The sequence below is a fragment of the Podarcis raffonei genome, chromosome 1 (assembly GCF_027172205.1).
Source record: "Podarcis raffonei isolate rPodRaf1 chromosome 1, rPodRaf1.pri, whole genome shotgun sequence".
Classification (NCBI taxonomy): domain Eukaryota; kingdom Metazoa; phylum Chordata; class Lepidosauria; order Squamata; family Lacertidae; genus Podarcis; species Podarcis raffonei.
The window spans coordinates 4,906,184-4,926,759 of NC_070602.1; the positions used below are offsets into that span (position 1 = coordinate 4,906,184).

The 20,576-nt window shown below is 47.7% G+C and overlaps 1 protein-coding gene across 1 annotated transcript in view; it reads right to left on the reverse strand.

Moving 5' to 3' along the window:
* The window catches only part of FRMD6 (FERM domain containing 6), a 148,866-nt gene extending 136,018 nt beyond the window's left edge, over positions 1-12,848 (reverse strand). Inside the window, exon 1 of the mRNA XM_053365658.1 lies at positions 12,628-12,848. The gene's annotated coding sequence lies outside the window, so the exon portion shown is untranslated. The remainder of the gene's footprint in view (positions 1-12,627) is intronic.
* Between the last annotated feature and the right edge of the window lie 7,728 nt (positions 12,849-20,576).

Consider the following 20,576-nt stretch of genomic DNA (forward strand, 5'->3'; position numbering starts at 1 on the left):
TGTGTTTCAAATGTTTAAAATGTGAAGCAAACCAACTTTCTCCTCTCCTGTCCTCACTCCCTGTGTAACTATCCTCCGAAGATCTGAAACAAATTGGGCGAATATGACACCTTCGTTTGCTAGACTGGTCCTGCATGATTCGCACTGGGTTAATGTTAGCGTTGCGTTGTTGCTATTGTTTTAATTTGCATGAAAATTTGACACATCCAGCAAGCAGCAGGTGCTTGTGAGTAATTTCAATCTACCGTTCCAGTTTATCCTCTTTTGTGTGGCAGGGATAAATCATGCATGCATCTTGGGCGTGAAAGTTGTGAAATGGGTGATAAAAGTAATAACAAAATATTCAGGTATTCAGAAGCAGAGCAAGTGGGGGAAGGAATCTGCTAAAGTTCAGTCTCATCTGGGGCACCATTTCTGGTCTAAGGCCAGCTCTGCCCGTAGCCAGGATTTTGCTTTTCAGAAATGCGAAGAAGTGATGATTCTGTAACAATACTGACCCTGATCTGGGAGGCAAGGTGTCAGAATGGAATCAAGGTTGTTGTTGTTTTTTTAGTGTGCAATTGGGCACTAAATGTGGAGTTGGGTTGTTTGTGTGTGTGCTGTTGGAAAGCTGATAATGTACAGTTTGAAAAATGGGGAAATTAAGCACGTGTTTATTAAGCACTTCGAATCAGAGATGGATTTCGGGGAGCGCAACCGGTTTCGTTGCACTGGGCGCGAAGACTCTGGGGAACCCACTGGGGATGGCACAACTATGATTTAGAAGGGAGTGCGAGAGGCAGGGGCACCAAATTTTGGCATCGCACTGCACACCGCTGGAATTTGAGACCCACCACTGCTTAGAAACACAGGGCTGTAGTGTCAGAAGGGACAGAAAGGGTCATCTAGCCCAACCCCTTGGCAAAGAAGCATCAGAGATGGCATGCACACAAATTATGCCAGGGCAGAATGCGCCCAGTGTCCATACAGCCATATCTCGGGTTACAGACGCTTCAGGTTGTGCGTTTTCGGGTTACCGACGCACCGAAACCCAGAAGTACTAGAACGGGTTACGTCCGGGTTTGGGCGCTCGCGCATGTGTAGAAGCACTAAATCGCGCTTTGCGCATGCGCAGAAGTGCCAAATCGCAACCCATGCGTGCGCAGACATGGGGCTGCGGGTTGCAAACGCTGCAGGTTGCGAACATGCTTCCAGCACAGATCATGTTCGCAACCCTGAGCGTCCACTGTACCTTAAACAAGCTGCCCAAAGCACATTTAAATGTCCTGATTTGGGCCAGAACCTCCTCTTCTGTTCCTTTCATTTTGGGGCAAGCAACGCTTCATAAATACCTTTAAATGACTCTTTTTATTGTGCCTGATAGTTACTGAGTCGAGGCAGATTCATAAATGAATCGTCACTTTATAGTGGGTAAGGACTACTGGCGCCTAAGGAGAAGCCACCATTGGTATTGTATGTAAGCAGAGAGAAAAGGTTTTTTAAAAGTGTTTGCTGGGTAATATGTGCAGTTGGAAACGCTGCTTTAAAAACACACAAAAACCCACCTTGATTTGCATGGGCCTTGCCTCTTCTTGGCGCATCAGCTGTGCCCTTTCCTGGACAGGATTCCCTTGGCCACTGTGACCTGTGGATTGGTAACTTCCTGTCTGGGCTACTGTAATGCGCTCTACCTGGGGCCACCCTTGCAGCTGTTCCAGAAGGCTGCAGCCTGAGTGGCGAGTGGCACTCATTATCAGACCTACGTCACTCCAGTGCTGAAAGATCTGCACCGACTGCCTACTGGCCTCCAAGCCAAGCTTAGAGTTCTGCTACTTATATACTTGGGCTTGCCGATCAGAAGGTTGGAGGTTTGAATCCCTCAACAGTGAGCTCCTATTGCTCTGTCCCAGCTCCTGCCAACCTAGCTGTTCAAAAGCACACCAGTGCAAGTAGATAAATAGGTACTGCTGTGGTGGGAAGGTAAACGGCATTTCCATGTGCTCTGGTTTCTGTCAGTGTCCCATTGTGCCAGAAGTGCCTTAGTCCTGCTGGCCACATGACCCGGAAAGCTGTCTGTGGACAAATGCCGGCTCCCTCAGCCTGCAGGTGAGATGAGCACCGCAACCCCATAGTCGCCTTTGACTGGACTTAACCGTCCAGGGGTCCTTTACTTTCTGTGATTCCACATGCAAATCTAAGGCACACTGATGCTTGGACAGTATTGGGCACCTGGTGGTTCACAGAGGAGGCAGTTACTGGTAGCAGAACAGCAGCTACTACTATGCTATAACATCCACTGTCCTGTGATATCATATATGTTTGTACTACTGATGAAGCCCAAGTCTTCCAGCAAGCATTCCCCCTAACTTGCAATGTTACTGTTTAAACTGTATTTTAACTTTTTAAAATGCTTTCATTTTTATGCTTTTAAAGTGTTCGCTTAATCGTATATTTTAATTTAGGACGTTTTCATGCTCTCGTGCATTTAATTATGGATTGATTTCACGGTCGTAAACTGCTTAGAAGCCATTTTGGTGTGTGGGTGTGTATTCATATTCTAGTTATTATACAATTATTATAATAGCAATCATTATAGTGATAATCTAAAAGGGGAGAACCTCATCCTCCTGCACTCAATTCCACATGTCACACCTCATGTTTTTATTTCTCTCTCTCTCTCTCTCTCTCTGTCTCTCTCGCTCGCTGGACAGCTCCACAGCTTCTATACATTGACTATTTTTCTGAGCAAGGCAATGATAACAAAACCAGCCCACAGACATTCCTTGCAATGCACCAGTAGCAGGAAACCCAGCAGGGATTTGGCGGGACGGCAGTAGGGCGGCAGGTGTGTTGAGGGAAGGCCGGAAGAAAGCAGGGAAAATTCACAAAGTCTTTTGCAACAGGCTCTGCGTAGACAAGGTTGCTGTTAATTCAGCAGGAAGGGACCACACTTGCGTGTCAAGACCCCGAAGCCACCCCCTCAATGGGAAATAACACACACAAGGACACAGATATTAGGTTAATGTTATTGGGCAAATTTTGGCCACAGCTTTATTGATTACAGAATGTGAGCGGTATTAGCTTAGGCATTGAATGGACCCGACTATATCTGACTCCTGCCCACTGCGCAGGGAGTCCGGTAAGGGTAAACCACCAGAAGGGGGAGCCCTGTCGATGCAGACCAACTGAAGCTCCCCCTGGTGTTCCCGTCGGGGTCGTGTCATGGCCCTAGCCCAGCCCCGGGCTTCGGACAAGACCCACACCCCTGGATTCCTCTAACGGAATATCCTTAAGCTTGGAGGGGCAGGTGATGGCCACACCTCCCCTCCCCCATCACAAGGTCAAACAATGCCTAACTGCAACCCTAACAAAGTTGTGACCATTGCTACGAGGTAGGCGAAAACCACATGGCCAGTGCCAATTTGCCAAGTGGAAAATTCCTACCGGGCCCCTCAACGGCGACCAACCAAGACCAGTGCCTAAACCTGCAAAATAGGGAGGGAGGGCAGGTGATAGAGGAAGCGAGCCAAAGAGGAAGTCCTCCGGCTCACACCTCTGATTAAATGGCCCTGGCCACGCCGCCCAGCCAGCGATTTGGCTGGCCGGGCTCTGGTGTGGCTGGGATCCCCCGGGAAACGGGGGACTAGGTCCCACACCCCCGTGGTCCACATCAACTCCTCCCCACGGGGAAGTGGACCGGATTTCTGTTGTCATCGAATGAGCTACGGCATAAAATAGCCATTTCCAGAAGGGTAGTCTGCCAAGGGCCTTGCGGCACCCGAAAAGCTAACACATTTAAGATGGTATAAGCCAGCTTTCCTCCAACCTGTTGCCTTTGGATTGGGTTGGACTACAACTCCCAACTCTACAAATTAAAAGACGCCTGCTTCTTGGGAGAAAGGCGATGACAAACCTAGACAGCATCTTAAAAAGCAGAGACATCACCTTGCCAACAAAGGTCCTTATAGTTAAAGCTATGGTTTTCCCAGTAGTGAAGTATGGAAGTGAGGGCTGGACCGTAAAGAAGGCTGATCGCCAAAGAATTGATGCTTTTGAATTCTGGTGCTGGAGGAGACTCTTGAGAGTCCCATGGACTGCAAGAAGATCAAACCTCTCCATTCTGAAGGAAATCAGCCCTGAGTGCTCACTGGAAGGACAGATCCTGAAGCTGAGGCTCCAGTACTTTGGCCACCTCATGAGAAGAGAAGACTCCCTGGAAAAGACCCTGATGTTGGGAAAGATGGAGGGCACAAGGAGAAGGGGACGACAGAGGACTAGATGGTTGGACAGTGTTCTCGAAGCTACCAGCATGAGTTTGACCCAACTGCGGGAGGCAGTGGAAGACAGAAGTGCCTGGTGTGCTCTGGTCCAGGGGGTCACGAAGAGTCGGACATGACTAAATGACTAAACAACAACAACAACACAACTCCCATCATCCTGATGGAACAACACTTCAGGGCTCCTGTCCCTGCTGCGTGGCTTTGGGGAGGGCCGGCCGCGCAGGTTTTTGAATCCTGGTGACGTGTGAAAATGTCTGCCTCAGGCCCCGGAAGGCAGCTGCCAGTAAGAGTAGACTATATGGAGTTAGATGGAGAAGCAGCCTGAGCCTGCCTGACCTGCATGTGTTGCAGGTTTGAGGGCAGAGCCCAGTTCAAGACCTGCCTATTCACCCCAGGTAGGGGCAGGGAATTGGTGGCCCTTCCAGTGCTGATGGCCTCCCATCAGCCTCAAGAAGCAAGGCCGGTGGTCAGGAATGATGGGAGCTTGAGTCCACCAAAAACTGAAAGGGGCACAGAGTCCTCATTCGTGGGTGGATCTACACACAGGAGAAAACCCCACTATAAATAAGCCAGAAATTAAATTGGTATAACAAATCAGTATAACAAAAAAAAACCCTATATAAAAATCTCATCAGAAATTTGTTTGCTCTCTGGCGCCATCTGTTGTATTATATGTTTATAACACATTCAAAGTATTGTTTTTTTGACTAATGTAGCTGAGTCCCCTGTCTAAGGTGGAAAAAAATGTAGAGCTAAAAAGTTTCCTTTCGAAAATGGAAAGAAGCAGAAGTTCCCACCAAAGAAGAAGGGATAGGTAAGGTGATGGACTTTGTGGAAAAATAGTGAAAGAAATACTATACTACAATGAACAAGCCAGCAGGATTCAGACTATGAACTGCAGAAGAAATTTTAGTAGTGTTGTTGTGGTTTAAGAGAGAGAAGATAGGGTGCAGCAGAGGTAGAGAAATGAAAAGACCATGGAAGCTGACAAAACAAAAGAAATAAAATTACTATGTATTGAAATATATGTGTTAAACGTTGGACAACTTGATAAAACATAGGATAAAAAGCTGTAACGCTAAAAAGAAAACAAGATAAATAAATAAAAATCCAGGCCGCCTCCTTTCTCTCCTCCTCCTCTTCCTCTTTCCCCAATTTTCTGGACCCCATCTCCTTGACCTACAAGCAACCTCTTTCTTCTTCGAGGTCTCCTGCCCTGAGGAAGGCACGGCAAAACACAGAACTCCAGCTGCCCCGACTCTGGCATGCTCAAGCCTGTCCTTCCATTCCAAACTTGCTTGTCACGTCACCTGAACAACCACGAGTCTAAATTCCTTCTGGCTTGGCACCCTGATTGCGTTAAAATGTACGGAGGAAGGTGGCCGGCAAAGTTTTCAGCGCTGGAGATCCATAGCATAAAGGGAGATCCATAAAGCGTAATGATATTTGCAACACATTTATGCAAAATATTGTAGGTTTTATATATGTGTGTGTGTGTATTTGGATAATAATCCTTATACACTGGATAAGTATATACTGAATTGTAATTCTTAACTTTAATAATGATATCATATACCTTTTCTTTTTTCTTTTGTTCAATTAAATTGTTATACAGTGGTACCTTGGGTTACATAAGCTTCAGGTTACAGACTCCGCTAACCCAAAAATAGTGCCTCGGGTTAAGAACTTTGCTTCAGGATGAGAACAGAAATCGCTTGGCGGCAGCAGGAGGCCCCATTAGCTAAAGTGCTGCTTCAGGTTAAGAACAGTTTCAGGTTAAGAACAGACCTCCGGAACGATTTAAGTACTTAACCTGAGGTACCACTGTATATATAGCGCTTTTTCTGGGGGTACTCTAGGGTACGAAGTATTGGCACCATTTTTTAAAAAAAGAAAAGCACTATATTTGCAGGCAGATCACAGCCACTGTGGTCAGTAGCCATTATCTAGTTATCTCCCGCTTGGACTACTGCAATGCGCTCTACGTGGGGCTACCTTTGAAGGTGACTCAGAAACTACAACTAATCCAGAATGCGGCAGCCAGACTGGTGACTAGGAGCAGCTGCTAAGACCATATAACACAGGTCCTGAAAGACCTACATTGGCCCCTAGCACATTTCAGAGCACAATTCAAAGTGTTGGGCTGCCCTTGAAAGCCCTAAATGGCCTCGGTCCAGTATACCTGAAGGAGTGTCTCCACCCCCATCGTTCTGCCTGGATTCTGAGGTCCAGCTCCGAGGGCCTTCTGGCGGTTCCCTCATTGCAAGAAGTTACAGGGAACCAGGCAGAGGGCCTTCTCAGTGGTGACACCCACCCTGTGGACCAGCCTCCCATCAGATGTCAAGGAAACAAACAACTATCTGACCTGCAGAAGACATCTGAAGGCAACTCTGTTTAGGGAAGTTTTTAATGTTTGATGTTTTATCGTGTTTTTAGTATTCTGTTGGAAGCCGCCTAGAGTGGCTGGCAAAACCCAGCCAGATGGGCGGGGTATAAAAAAAATACTAATATTATTATTATTATTATTATTATTATTATTATTATTATTATTACTACTACTACTATTTGGGTGGAGGATGGACGTCTATATGGGTGTGATTTGAAAACTCTGGTTTTTGTGTGGCCAAAATGTAGCTGAGTTGCAAGAGTCATCTGAGTTGTTTGGCCCATTTTTGCACCTGGCCCCTGCCATCCCTGCCACGTGGCCCCTGGAAAGTTGACCAGGATGGACTGCGGTCCTGAAGCTGGAAGGAGTTCCCCGCCCCTGGGGAAAACTCTGCCAAGCTAGCTGGGGCAACGCCGTGTCTCCATGGGAGGCAATCGCAGATTGCCTGGTGAGCGTCTGCCTGCACCCAAACAACATATTGCTTTGCCTAATGAGCCAGCTGCGCTCCATTTCTCCCTTTAATTGACTCTGCAACTTTATATGCCAGCACGGAACTCGAGGAAGCGTAGCGTTCTCCCGTCCAGACACTAGCCAGACCAGACCTGCCCAGCTTCAGCAAGCTGCGGGGCTGACCTGTCCCGGTTTGCCGCCTGAGGCCAAATGGGACAGTGCTGGCTCCCCACTGCCGCTGCCTTGCCAAAGCCTCACTTTCTGGGGTTGTGGGGCTGGGGTGGCTTCCGGCGAGACCTTTCAAGATCTCACCAACCGCTCGCCAGACTCTCATGAGAGCGGAGCTCTGAGATTTCTCCGGGGACTGCTGTCCCGTGGGATTCTGCCACCGAGGTGGACTTCTTCGTCTTCTTCTTCCTTTTCTTCTTCTTCCTTTTCTGCTTCCTCTTCCTCTTCTTCTTCTTCGTGATTTTAAATTTTATACATTTCAATCATTTTACCATCATTTTAACATTTCAAAACTCGCTTCCTTCCCCCTCTTTCTGCGGTTCCTTACATCTATTTTCCTGCATATTCCAAATTAAGTTAATTTGGAGTAAGTTAAGTTTACTCATTTATTCATCTACTTTAAGTACATACCCTTGTAAAGCTGCGGGTTATTACAATCATCCTGCCAACGTTCTTATCTGTTTACCGTTTATTTGTAAATATTCAATAAACTGTTTCCACTCTTTTCTAAAAAATGTAGTATAAACACAAACAACTGGGAAACACTGGCCTGTGAGCGCTCCAGTTGGAGAACAGCCTTTACCAAAGGTGTCATGGGCTTTGAAGACACTCGAACTCAGGACGCAAGGGAGAAACGTGCTAAGAGGCACACTTGGCAAACCCTCACCATGATCAACTCCTGCCCGGAAACCAATGCCCCCTCTGTGGAAGGACGTGTGGATCCAGAATTGGCCTCCACAGTCACTTACGGACTTATTGTTAAAACCGTGTTTATGGAAAACAATCTTACTCAACTGCAAAGAAGAAGCAACAACCCACAGTGTCCAGAAACCAGCGCAGAAATTTCAAAACTAAGCGGGGAGATGTAGCCAGCCTCCAATACAATATGGTACAGTCACCTAACTGGTTGAGAGTCCCCACATCAGCCCTGGAGCTCCAAATGAGTTTCTGTTCTGGATTAAAGCAGGGACTCAGGATAACTTGGGACGCGGGTGGCGCTGTGGGTAAAAGCCTCAGCGCCTAGGACTTGCCAATCGAAAGGTCGGCGGTTCGAATCCCCGCGGCGGGGTGCGCTCCCGTCGTTCGGTCCCAGCGCCTGCCAACCTAGCAGTTCGAAAGCACCCCCGGGTGCAAGTAGATAAATAGGGACCGCTTACTGGCGGGAAGGTAAACGGCGTTTCCGTGTGCTGCGCTGGCTCGCCAGATGCAGCTTTGTCACGCTGGCCACGTGACCCGGAAGTGTCTCCAGACAGCGCTGGCCCCTGGCCTCTTAAGTGAGATGGGCGCACAACCCCAGAGTCTGTCAAGACTGGCCCGTACGGGCAGGGGTACCTTTACCTTTACCTTTACAGGATAACTTGGGCCGGACTCTGCAGTGTCCTCCAGCCTTAGCAATGGGAGATTAGCTCCGCCCAAGGCATGATGCAGAACAGCAACAACCAGGAAAAGATAGAGATAATATTTTACAAGGACAGGAAGAAACATCATGGACAGAATAATTGCCACACACAGGAAGAACAAGGATATAGTTTGAATGCTTCACCTGTAGCTTTATAAATCATTTAATGTGTCAATACGGACGGAAGTCATTAATATTGCAGTTGTTGTCTAAGGGGTTGCTATTTTGACTGGAGTGTAATTGAAATTAATAAGATTTTGGAATGCAGAAGTAAAGTAAATCATCCATCAATTCTAGCATGAGGGGGGATAGGACACCTAAATTATATAACTTGGCATCTGAATGATTGGCATTAGCAATTGTACTCTAATTTGGCATTCTTATAATGAGGCTATTATTGAATTATTGTAACTGAAAACTAATAAAAATTATATATATATTGCTCGCTGGAAAACGCTCCCCTTAGCCGTTAACACAAGTCTGACAGGGAAAGGCAGCATTGCAGATGCGAAAAGCTTGACTAAGGTTGTTGACAAACTGGGAGATGGTTCTAGGACCCTGCAAAGATTAAGGGGTTGGGATGTTTTCCTGCAGTCAAGGTTTTCCCAAGCCGGCAATTATGGACTGCTCTAGCATGCGGCTCAGCGAGGCATTCAGAAATTGGCACCAGACAGTTTGCAAGCCCAGATCCCAGAGACGTTTCTTCCAGATCCTTCCCAGAACACAAATTTAATTTGGATGTCCTGAATTTGCATGAATAAATACCTTACGAGCTCAGAGCTTGCCATCAGCACTGGGTTGGAGCAGAGTGGCTGTCAGGCAGGCCAAAGTTGCCTTTCATCGCAGTTCAGGATGCCCAGGGGAATTTTTCTGGCAGATGGCGATTAGGAATGGGCAAATCTGTCCATTTCAGTTTCCATTCTGTTCTCAGTTCTTCAACTCAGTTCACCTGATTTCCACATCAGTTTGTGATTGATTGATTTTTTAAAGACAGCACAATTTGCATGCATTTCGGTACACCTTCCCACCCTTAAATTTCACTACACGGTGCTTTTTTTTTTTTGCCAGTGTTTCCCTCTTATACAATAAAGGCAATTTTCACTAATATACACATTTCACACAGACTTCCCCCTAACGTACACATTTTTGCATGCATTTTCTGGGTCGCAAATTGCATCAGAAAATTCAAATTCAACATTCAATTGCAAGATGTGTTTTGTATTGTTAACGGCATGGCAAATCTGGTAGGTTTGCATTGAGAGACGGACTGAACCCCATGTTGGCCTGTGAGTCAGACCTTGCCTGCCTGAAGTGACTAACAGCACTTGCATCTGTTAACAACATTGTTTTATCCCAGTAGCTGCAAAGAAACTGTGTTTTTGTTCTGACACACCACCTGGGTGACCGCATGCTCCAACAGCAATGGAATTCACCCTAGCAAAATAGACCAAAAGGCCTGTTTTGTTTTTCTTAAAATAGGTGCATGGGATCCAGTCATAACCCACTCTTAATGCAATGCCTTGCAGCTATGGACCGGAAGGTCTGTGGGCAAAATCCAGACTCTTGCAGAGTGCCAATTCTCTCACTTCCACATTGGAAAAATTCAAAGGAAGAGAACTCCATGGCTTAGCTTGTGATTGTGGCAGTGGGGGGGCTTTCTGAGGGTCCAACCTGGGGGGTCCCCTGACCCATCACCCTCCATAACATGAGACCCCTGTAAAACCTAGTCACTGACTGTCCAACCTGTTCATTTAAATAAACCAGTTAAAAATACTTTATTTGCAGTATTAAATCTCAAAAAATATGTCCTTTTGAGAATTCAGAAAGCTTGAGATCATCTTAATGGATGACAGGTCAACCTTTAGGTTCCCGTTCCATGAACTTTGGGAATGTGACATTATACGCTACATTTCCTTCTTTCTTTTATACCCCACCCTTTCCCCTATGGAGCGCAAGGTGGTTCTCTCCCTCCTCATTAGCTCAGTCGGTAGAGCACCAGACTCATAATCACAAGGTCGTGGGTTCGAACCCTGTGCTGGGCCGAAGATTCCATGGGGCTACATTAAAAGCTTTTTGCAGCTTGATAATTAAATGTTGATCGTTCTCTACTCTACTCAGATATTAATACTGCACAGTTGGAAGGGACAGGATGCATAAAAATGGAGTCCTTTGGAATAAAAACATTATCACGGCCTGTAAGTTAAATTCAGACTTTCGCTTGCAGAACTTTCTTCTGCAAGAGCATCAAAGAGACATCCAAACACTTCATGATATCTTGTGCATATCATGGAATCAAGCCACACACTGAACTGGTTTCATGGTGCTATTTTGTCGTTCTTCTATCTGAACTCCCTTTTATTTCTTTCCAATGAAAGCTGGTAGGCACACCGGTCCTTTTCGTAAGCAAACAACACCACAAACTCATCCTGCTGGGGTAGCTCAGCTGGTAGAGCATGAGACACTTAGTCTCTGGTTTGTGGGTTCAAGCCCCACTTGGGCAAAAGATTCCTGCATTTCAGGGGGTTGGACTAGATGACCCTCAGGGTCCCTGCCAACTCTATGGTTCTATTTAATCCCCACAAAAATCCTGTGAGGCAGGTTTGGTTGAGGGGCAGGGACTGGCTCAGGGAGAGCTTCATGGCTGAGTTGGAATTCGAACCTTGGTCTCCCAGGTTTTAGCCCACCACTCTAAGCACTGAACCACCATTGGCTCTATAACCTCTGGGCTGGTAAAGAGAGCCTTAGCCAACTCTCAGTCCTCAAGATGTTTGGACTACAACTCTCATCAATCCTAGTCAGGCTGTATATCTGAGTCCAAATGGACTTCAAAGTCCAAGACATCTGGCCTCTTCCATCACTATAGAAGATCCCCAACATTGACTTTCAAAGAGATCAAACTTGGAACCTTACCCTATGTCATCATCATCATTATAATTTGCCTATTAAATTTGTATTCCGCCCTTCATCCGAAGATCACAGGGTGGTTCACAACATAAAAATACAAAATGAGAACGCAAAATGCAACCAAGAACAAACACAAACCAATACTCCAGCCCCCAGACACATTTAAAAGGCCTTATGAGCCAATTTAAATCTTCAGTTTGAGCTTTGTGCCCCAATCCCACTCGAACAGCTGTTGAAAATATTGCTTAGATGTAACCAGTCAGAAGCAGAAGGGGAAATGCATTTTCTGGGCACCCAGAAAGTAAAGCAATGCGGAACATCAGCATGCACAAACAGGCTTTGCAAATATGAAATAAAAGGTATTCGGTGCCTAGTGAATGTCTAGTTTGTAGCTGTGGTTCCTAACCCAGTAAATGAGACAGGAGCCGGGCTCCGGATGGGGCCACTCATCAAATTAATTGCAGACAACTCATTGGAAGCTGGCAGCCTTACTACCTCGGACGATTTGCAAACCCTGCTTTTTTCCCAAAAGGCAATCACTAATTCAGAATAAGTTTTAAAAGGGCAAGAAAAATCTGAATGGACACACCAAATTGAGTTATGAAATAAATTTTACATTTCCCCAACTGACCCTTCATGCCAGCTTTGTCCCCTGCTGTCAGTGAAGTTGCTCGATTTGGATTCCTGGGTTATCAGAGAATTGTAGACTTGGGGACCCACGAGGGTCATCTAGTCCAACCCCCTGCAAGGCAGGAATCTCAGATAAAGCATCCATGACAGAGGGCCACCCAGCCTCCAGGGAAGGAGACCCGACCACCTTCTGAGGGGTGTTTGCTCCACTGTCGAACAGCTCTAACCCCCAGAAAGTTCTGCCTAGTGTTTATGTTACGAGATTTGAAGGAAATGCACCTCTCATCTTTACGGGATGCGAACAAGGCACCGCATGTGAGGACCTCCAGCCTGCTTGCTATCCAAAACAAAGCCCTGAAATCGTTCCCTACCTGGCACCAGAGCAGTTTAGGTGCCGGGTCCTCGCTGCCGCTCCATGCTTAATCCCAGACCGCCAGTCGAGCGAGATGGAGAGCCATGGCCACCAAGAGAGAAGCTCTTCAGATGTCCCTCAGGGGACAACGTCCTCTTGACTCGGCCGCCTGAGAGGTGGGTTGGTAGGACAGAAACAGCAGAGAGGATGGAGGCGTCAGAAGACGCGCACTCCAGCCTTTGCTGCTAGCAAAGGCAAGGGTGTTACTCACTGGGAATTACTGTACTATTAAGAGACCTACCCTGATTTGGTTGGCTTCCAAAACCTTGCTAGACATGTCCTTACCTGCTGTGAAGGAGGCAGCTCTGAAGCATAGAAGATGGGGGTTGGGGAGGAATCTGAAGTTGGTTGGAGGTGAGGCACAAGGCAAGGGAGCCTGGATGCTTCCCTATTTGAAATGGGGAGTGTGTGTGTGGATGTAGGGGGGGACAGAGCCAATATGTTAACATGGGCTGCATACCTGACCCAACATGAGCACAGGGATGTGGGGAGCCTGTTGCGGGCTTGGCTTCCCGCAGCGCAGATCGGCCTCAAATCAAGCTGCGACTCGTTTTCCCCAGAGACGTTAAGGAGCAGCTGGGATTAAGGAGCCGAGGAGGAATGTGGTTTGCTTGGTCCTGATGAGCCTCATACTGTACGGAGGCAGAGTCGCACGATGACAGATGGATAATCGCAGCCCCTTCATGTCTAATACCCCGGGATCGCGTGCTCAATCCGAACCCCGCTTGCAAGGAGATCGAGAACCACAAGTCCCCTAAGCAGTCATTTGCTTGCTAATTTCTCTAGCATTAAGCAATTAGATTTCCAGAGCCGCCGACTTAACATCTGCCTCTGGAGACTTCCTTGTTGGGTTTCCAAAAGCAGGGAAGGAAGTTTCAAGGAAAAGTTTTGCAGAAGCATGTCAAGTTTATAGCATGCTCTTCTTTTTTTAAAAAAAAAAACCCTAGCTGGTTTTTCCTCACCTGTGCACTGTGTGGGGACAGCTTTCCCATGAACTAGTCACTATTTGCCTCTCTAATTACTGTAAAATGGGAGCAATTGTCCCTTCAAAGGTGCAAAAACTAAGATGATAAAACGCATTAAAAATTAGAAATGTTTTTCCTTTTTTTTTTTTTTAAAGCCATGGAGGTAAGGCCTCCAAAACAAAACGGTGAGGTTAAATGCATCTTTGCCAAATGCAAATTGCATCCCTTGTGGGGAGGGTGTCCAACTGATATCAGGAATGCAGCAAGAGCGGGGAGGGGCAGTTTAACCCCTTGCTCCCCTGCTGCGCTCTGGGTGAAAAGGGAATAGCTTCTTTGAAGGCTCTGTGTTTGCCGAGAGGAAATCCTGCATTTTGCTTAAGAGCAGGATCAGTCCTGAGTCAGGCTGCTCTTTCCTAACCTCATTCTCCCGAGCTGCGAAATGTAGGGTAAGCACCTTGGCCTACCTTACAGGTTTGTTGCGAAATAATGTACGTGACGAAACGCCTTGGATCGTATCCAACAGCACGTCCTTCCTTTGTGACGACTCCTTTGATCCAGAGGAGGCTCCTGTAGCTAGAAGGGAAGGGAGGTAATCCTTGCCGGTTCCTCTTCTCACCCCCTCACTGCATCCGGCACGCCCCCTCCCTCCCAAAAAATCTGCTTTGGTGGGCTTGGGACCCTGGAGAAGTGCGTGGGAGGTGAACTGGGGGGCTGCAAGAAGGGAGGAGAAATCAGAAAAAGATGCTTCCTCCCCATTCTTGCTGCTGCATGTTTTTTTTCCTGGCTGAACAGGACTTGAACTCCCATCATCTACTACAACTCCCATCATCCTTGGTTCTTGGCCAGGCTGAGTGGGACTGGTGGGATTTGGAGTTGAATGATGCTTCGAAGGTAGCTACTTCCCCATCCTTGCACTAAACTTAAAACTGCTGCACAGTGGAGCCTAGGTTCTCAAACTTAATCCATTCCGGGAGTCCGTTCGACTCCCAAAACCGTTCAAAAACCAAGACGCAGCTTCCGATTGGCTGCAGGAGCTTCCTGCACTCAATCAGAAGCAGTGGAAGCCCCTCCAGACGTTTGGCTTCCAGAAATCATTTGCAAACCGGAACACTCACTTCCGGTTGGGAGATGATTTGTTTGGGAACCAAGCCGTTCAAATACCAAAGTGCAGTCACACCTCGGGTTGAATGTGCTTCGGGATGAGAGCGTTCGAGTTGCGCTCCGCGGCAACCCGGAAGTAACAGAGCGTGTTACTTTCGAGTTTCGCCACTTGCGCATGCGCAGACGCTCAAAATGACGTCACGCGCATGCGCAGAAGCGGCAAAATGTGACCCGTGCACACGCAGGCGTGCGGACACGGGTTACGTTTGCTTCTAGATGCGAACGGGGATCCAGAACGGATCCCGTTCACATCTAGAGGTACCACTGTACAGCTGTACTTTGAGAGTTGTTATGAGTAGTTCTGCGACACCCCACTTCACAGATGCGATTCCGCCTCTGGGAACGATCAGGAAACGATGGTGTTTTGATGGTGCCTTTCAAAAGCACCCCACGCCCTGATCCTTCGGGAGATACAGTGAGTGTCACAATAAAAATCATGCACAGCCAAATAAACAAAACTGACTTGCCACCAAACTGTTTTCTTCACCTTTTGGAGGAGAAAGAACTGTCCAAGGCCTCTCCCCGGCGTTTTGGCAAAGGGCACCATTACTAAAATGGTTGTTTCCCTAACCCTCTACCCCCCCCCCAAGTCTTAATTGTTGGTGTTGACCTTTAAAGCCCTAAACGGCCTCAGTCCAGTATACCTGAAGGAGAGTCTCCACTCCCATCGTTCTGCCTGGACACTGAGGTCTAGCGCCGAGGACCTTCTGGCAGTTCCCTCCCTGCGAGAAGCCAAGTTACAGGGAACCAGGCAGAGGGCCTTCTCGGTAGTGGCGCTCACCCTGTGGAACGCCCTCCCATCAGATGTCAAAGAGATAAACAACTACCTGACATTTAGAAGACATCTGAAGGCAGCCCTGTTCAGGGAGCTTTTTAATGTGTGATATTTTAATGCATTTTTAACCTTCGTTGGAAGCCCCCCAGAGTGGCTGGGGAAACCCAGCCAGATGGGCAGGGTACAAATAATAAATTATTATTTTTATTAATTGGTCCCTGCCTTCTGTTTAGGAAGGTTGAATTGAAAGGCCTTGGCAGCAACGGTGTAGCTAGCCGCTCGGGTACCCAGGGCGGCACACGCGCCCTGTACCTGGGGGCGGAGCAAGCCAGGGCAGGGTGCCACTGCCCCCCTCTCAGCTGTAGGGCAGCTAAGGGAGAGATGATGGGCAGACACAAGCCCCACACGCCATTTCAGGCACTGTGGAGCCTGCAGGCACCCAAACCACCACGTCACTCCCAGGAGAGATGCGTGGCTCGGGCACGCTGCAGGCCCCACGATAAGTGCCAGCCCCCACGGTGTGGCACCCAGTGCCAGTTGCATTTCATTGTGTTTGTTAACTAAAACGTTTCGTGAGCCCCCCCAAATTATTTTAAAACTCGTATTTTTGCCATTTTGTCACCCCCTCAGTGATGGCACCCAGGACAAACCACACACCCCCTTCCTACACCACTGTTTGGCAGGAGCGGTTGGTTCCATTTCATGCATCATTTGTCAGATGAAAATAATTATAATACCCCACCCACCGTTGCCGAGTAAGATGGTGATTGTAAGGTGATTGTGGAGGACAGTTCTGGATCCACACGTCCTTCCACAGTGGGGACATTGGTTTCCGGGAAGGAGTTGATCACGGTGTGGATTTGACAAGCGTGCCTTCCTCTTAGCATGTTTCTCCCTTGCGTCCTGAGTTCGAGTGTCTTCAAAACCCATGAAACCTTTGGTCAAGGCTCTTCTCCAACTGGAGCGCTTGCAGGCCAGTGTTTCCCAGTTGTCAGTGTTTATACTACATTTTTAAAGATTTGCCTTGAGAGAGTCTTTAAACCTCTTTTGTTGACCACCAGCATTACACTTTCTATTTTTAAGTTCGGAATAGAGTAGTTGCTTCGGAAGACAATAATCAGGCATCCGCACAACGAAATTGATGTTGAAGAATCGTTGCTTCGACACTGGTGATCTTTGCTTCTTCCAGTACACTGGCATTAGTTTGCCTGTCTTCCAAAGTGATGTGTAAAAATTTTCGGGGACACTGTTGATGGAATCTTTCGAGGAGCTGGAGATGTTGTTTATATGTGGTCCATGTTTCACAAGAATACAGTAGTTAGTAGAATAGCTTTGCAAACAAGCATTTGGGTTTCCCTGCGCATATCCCGGTCCTCAAACACTCTGCGCTTCAGTTGGGAGAAAGCTGCACTTACAGAGCTCAGGTGATGCTGGATTTTGGCATCAGTGTTGGCCCATGTGGAATGAGGGTAGGAAAAGTGATTAACACTTTCCAACGTTACACCATTGATAAAATATGGGAGAGAGAGGAGATCCCAGCAGACTTTAGGGATGCCAAAATTATCAATCTTTTTTTTTTTTTTTAAAGGTGATAGAATGGATTGTGGAAACAATCTCTTTAGTAGCTGCAGCTTGCAAAATTATTTTAAGGATCTTAGCAAACCGTCTCCTAACTATATCAGAGGCTACCCTTCCTGAATCCTAAAATGGTTTTCGACTTTATAGGGGGACAGCGGTCATGATTTTCACCACTCGACAGCTTCAGGGAAAATGCAGAGAGCAAAACCAACTGCTGTATATGGCGTTTATTGACCTGACTAAGACCCTGGACACTGTAAATCACACTGCCCTGTGGACTGTCCTTCTGAAAATCAGCTGCCCAGATCAATTTGTGAACAGCCTTCGGCTCCTCCATGACAATGACAGCAACAAGCGCTTGCAGGCCAGTGTTTCCCAGTTGTCAGTGTTTATACTACATTTTTTAAGATTTGGCTTGAGACAGTCTTTAAACCTCTTTTGTTGACATTACGCTTTCCATTTTTAAGTTCGGAATAGAGTAGTTGATTTGGAAGACGATCATCAGGCATTCACACAACATGTCCAGTCCAATGAAGTAGACGTTGAAGAAACATCGCTTCGACACTGGTGATCTTTGCTTCTTCCAGTACACTGGCATTAGTTCGCTTGTCTTCCCAAGTGATGTGTAATTTTTTTCCGGAGAAACCGTTGATGGAATCTTTCAAGGAGATGGAGATGGCGTTTATAAGAGTAAACAGTCGTTCTCCCACAGCTACAATTCCCAGCATGCTTAAGGAGCCACATTTACCAGGGTTCCTTGGAGGAACCATGTGTTTAAAATCTGTGGTATGGATGGGGTCTTAATTCACCACTGTCGATGGGATGGGACAAGACAGGTGGAATCTATACACATATAAAAAAAAGCTGTGAAAATGCTTTATGAAAAACATGTTTTGAAAAATACATTGAATTTCCCATAGCTCACTGTCACCATCTAGTGTCACATTTGTATATTGCACTTTACAACACACTTAAAACATTTTATTTGTAACTGTATAGCTGAGTCCAGCTTCTCTGAGTTATTCAAGCCCCTTCGCCATGCAAGACATTGAATTATGGTGCTGGAGGAGACTCTGGAGAGTCCCATGGATTGCAAGAAGATCAAACCTCTCCATTCTGAAGGAAATCAGCCCTGAGTGCTCGCTGGAAGGACAGATCCTGAAGCTGAGGCTCCAATTCTTTGGCCACCTCATGAGAAGAGAAGACTCCCTGGAAAAGACCCTGATGTTGGGAAAGATGGAGGGCACAAGGAGAAGGGGACGACAGAGGACGAGATGGCGGGACAGTGTTCTTGAAGCTACCAGCATGAGTTTGACCAAACTGCGGGAGGCAGTGGAAGACAAGAGTGCCTGGCGTGCTCTGGTCCAGGGGGTCACGAAGAGTCGGACACGACTAAACGACTAAACAACAACAAGCTGTGTCCAGAGTGTCCTCCGCTGTACCTGGAGGCTGCAAGCTAATTTAGGGCGTGAAGGGGAGGTTGCAGGAAAAACACACAGTTACTGGACCTCCCTGCTTCTGTCCACCTCTCCAACACCCGCCGCCCGAAGCAGCTGGCTTATTCTGCCCTGCAGCGGGGCCAGCCCAGGCGTGCAAAGAAGAGGACATTTTTTGCTCTGTCCTTTGAAACAAGAGCCAGTCGCTTGCAATCCAGGCACATATGCAATGCATCTTGCGCTCAGTAATTCAAACCATTTGGTTGCAGGCCCTGGCCAAGGAGGTTGAGCCAAAACACACACAGCTTCAAGACAACTACAGTTTTATGTTGCACAGAGAGAGTTGTGGATACTTTTCTTGGTTTGGCTGACACAGGCCGTTCCCATGGTTTGGGGGGGTGGATTTAAATTATGGCAAGGAGGAGGAACTTACGCAACAGCCTCTGGAATACAAAGCCTGGCTGTGCATGAAGCCTGGAGATGCAGGGGAAAGGCAGTGTGAAGTAATGGGTGGAGCGCTGGGCTTTGATTTGGGAGAATTTCCGCTCCTGGCAAAAAGGACCCGATGTGGAATTGTGCAAGTTGGCCTCTTTGGTCTCAGTTTCCCTGTCTCCAAAATGGGAACATCCAAGCCTGCCTGCAAAACGTTTTTTCATTTTTGCAAAATGGTCAGTTTATTACCGAATGGCTGTGCAGAGCCTGCTCGGCTGGCCGAGTGCCGTAAACCAACCTATAAATGAGCCACAAAAGAGCCAGTGTGATGTACTTGTGGTCAGTGGCGTCGCAACGGGGGCCGGGGGGCGGTGCGCCCCGGGTGCCTTGCCGGGGGGGGGGGTGACAAGAAGGCAACCCAGCGCCGGTGGCAAACTGCTATGTACAGTGCATGTGCGGTGTCGTAGACATGCGCTGTACGTAACAATGCTGCACATGCGCTGTACAAAGTGGTTTGCTGCCGGCGCCGTTCGGGCGCCGTATGGATGGCGGTGTGATCCGTTCGTCACCACTACAGCCGCAAGCAGAGGATCCTGGCACTGTCCGTATGGCACTCGAGCGGCGGTGCTGGCAAACCGCTATGTCCAGTGCCGAGGGCCTTCTGGTGGTTCCCTCACTGCAAGGAGCCACGTTACAGGGAACCAGGCAGAGGGCCTTCTCGGCTCTGTGGAACGCCCTCCCACCAGATGTTAAAGAGAAAAACAACTACCAGACTTTTAGTAGACATCTGAAGGCAGCCCTCTTTAGGGAAGCTTTTAATGTTTGATGCATTACTGTATTTTAATATTTTGTTGGAAGCCGCCCAGAGTGGCTCCACTACCAAGAAGGCCCTTTGCCTGGTTCCCTGTAACTTGGCTTCTTACAGGGAGGGAACCGCCAGAAGGCCCTCAGAACTGGACCTCAGTGTCTGGGCTGAACGATGGGGGTGGAGACGCTCCTTCAGGTATACAAGACTGAGGCCGTTTAGGGCTTTCAAGGTCAGCAGCAACACTTTGAATTGTGCTCAGAAACGTACTGGGAGCCAATGTACCATTACATTGGAGATGGTCCTTCAACAGCAGCATCTTTTGTGGCTGGAGTCACTCAGCGCCCCAGGACCTTCCCAGGCCAGGTGGAAACAAGCCAGCAAAGCAGGCGGCATGTCTTGCAAGACGCCCAGCAAAGATGGTCTCTGGCCCCTTCACCCCAGCAGCCTTTGTAGCTGGAGCCAAGGTAAACGCGGCTCTCAGCTTCTTCTTTTTCAACTCCTTTGCCGTTGCTTTCAAGAGAACTTGCTGGGCACTGCTCATGACGTATCAAGTTTTGTTCCTGAGACGTTTTCCCCAAGTCCCATTTTGTGCCATTTCCCCTCGAGCTGTTATATTTCCATCCCCGGTTCTGCAGCATCATTAGCAAATATGACACAGTAATTGGCAATAAGTAAACACATTAGCTGTTGGGCGATTCCATCATCCCAGCTGAAGTTTGTTCCCGGAACGGCTGGGATCAGCTTTGGAGAAAC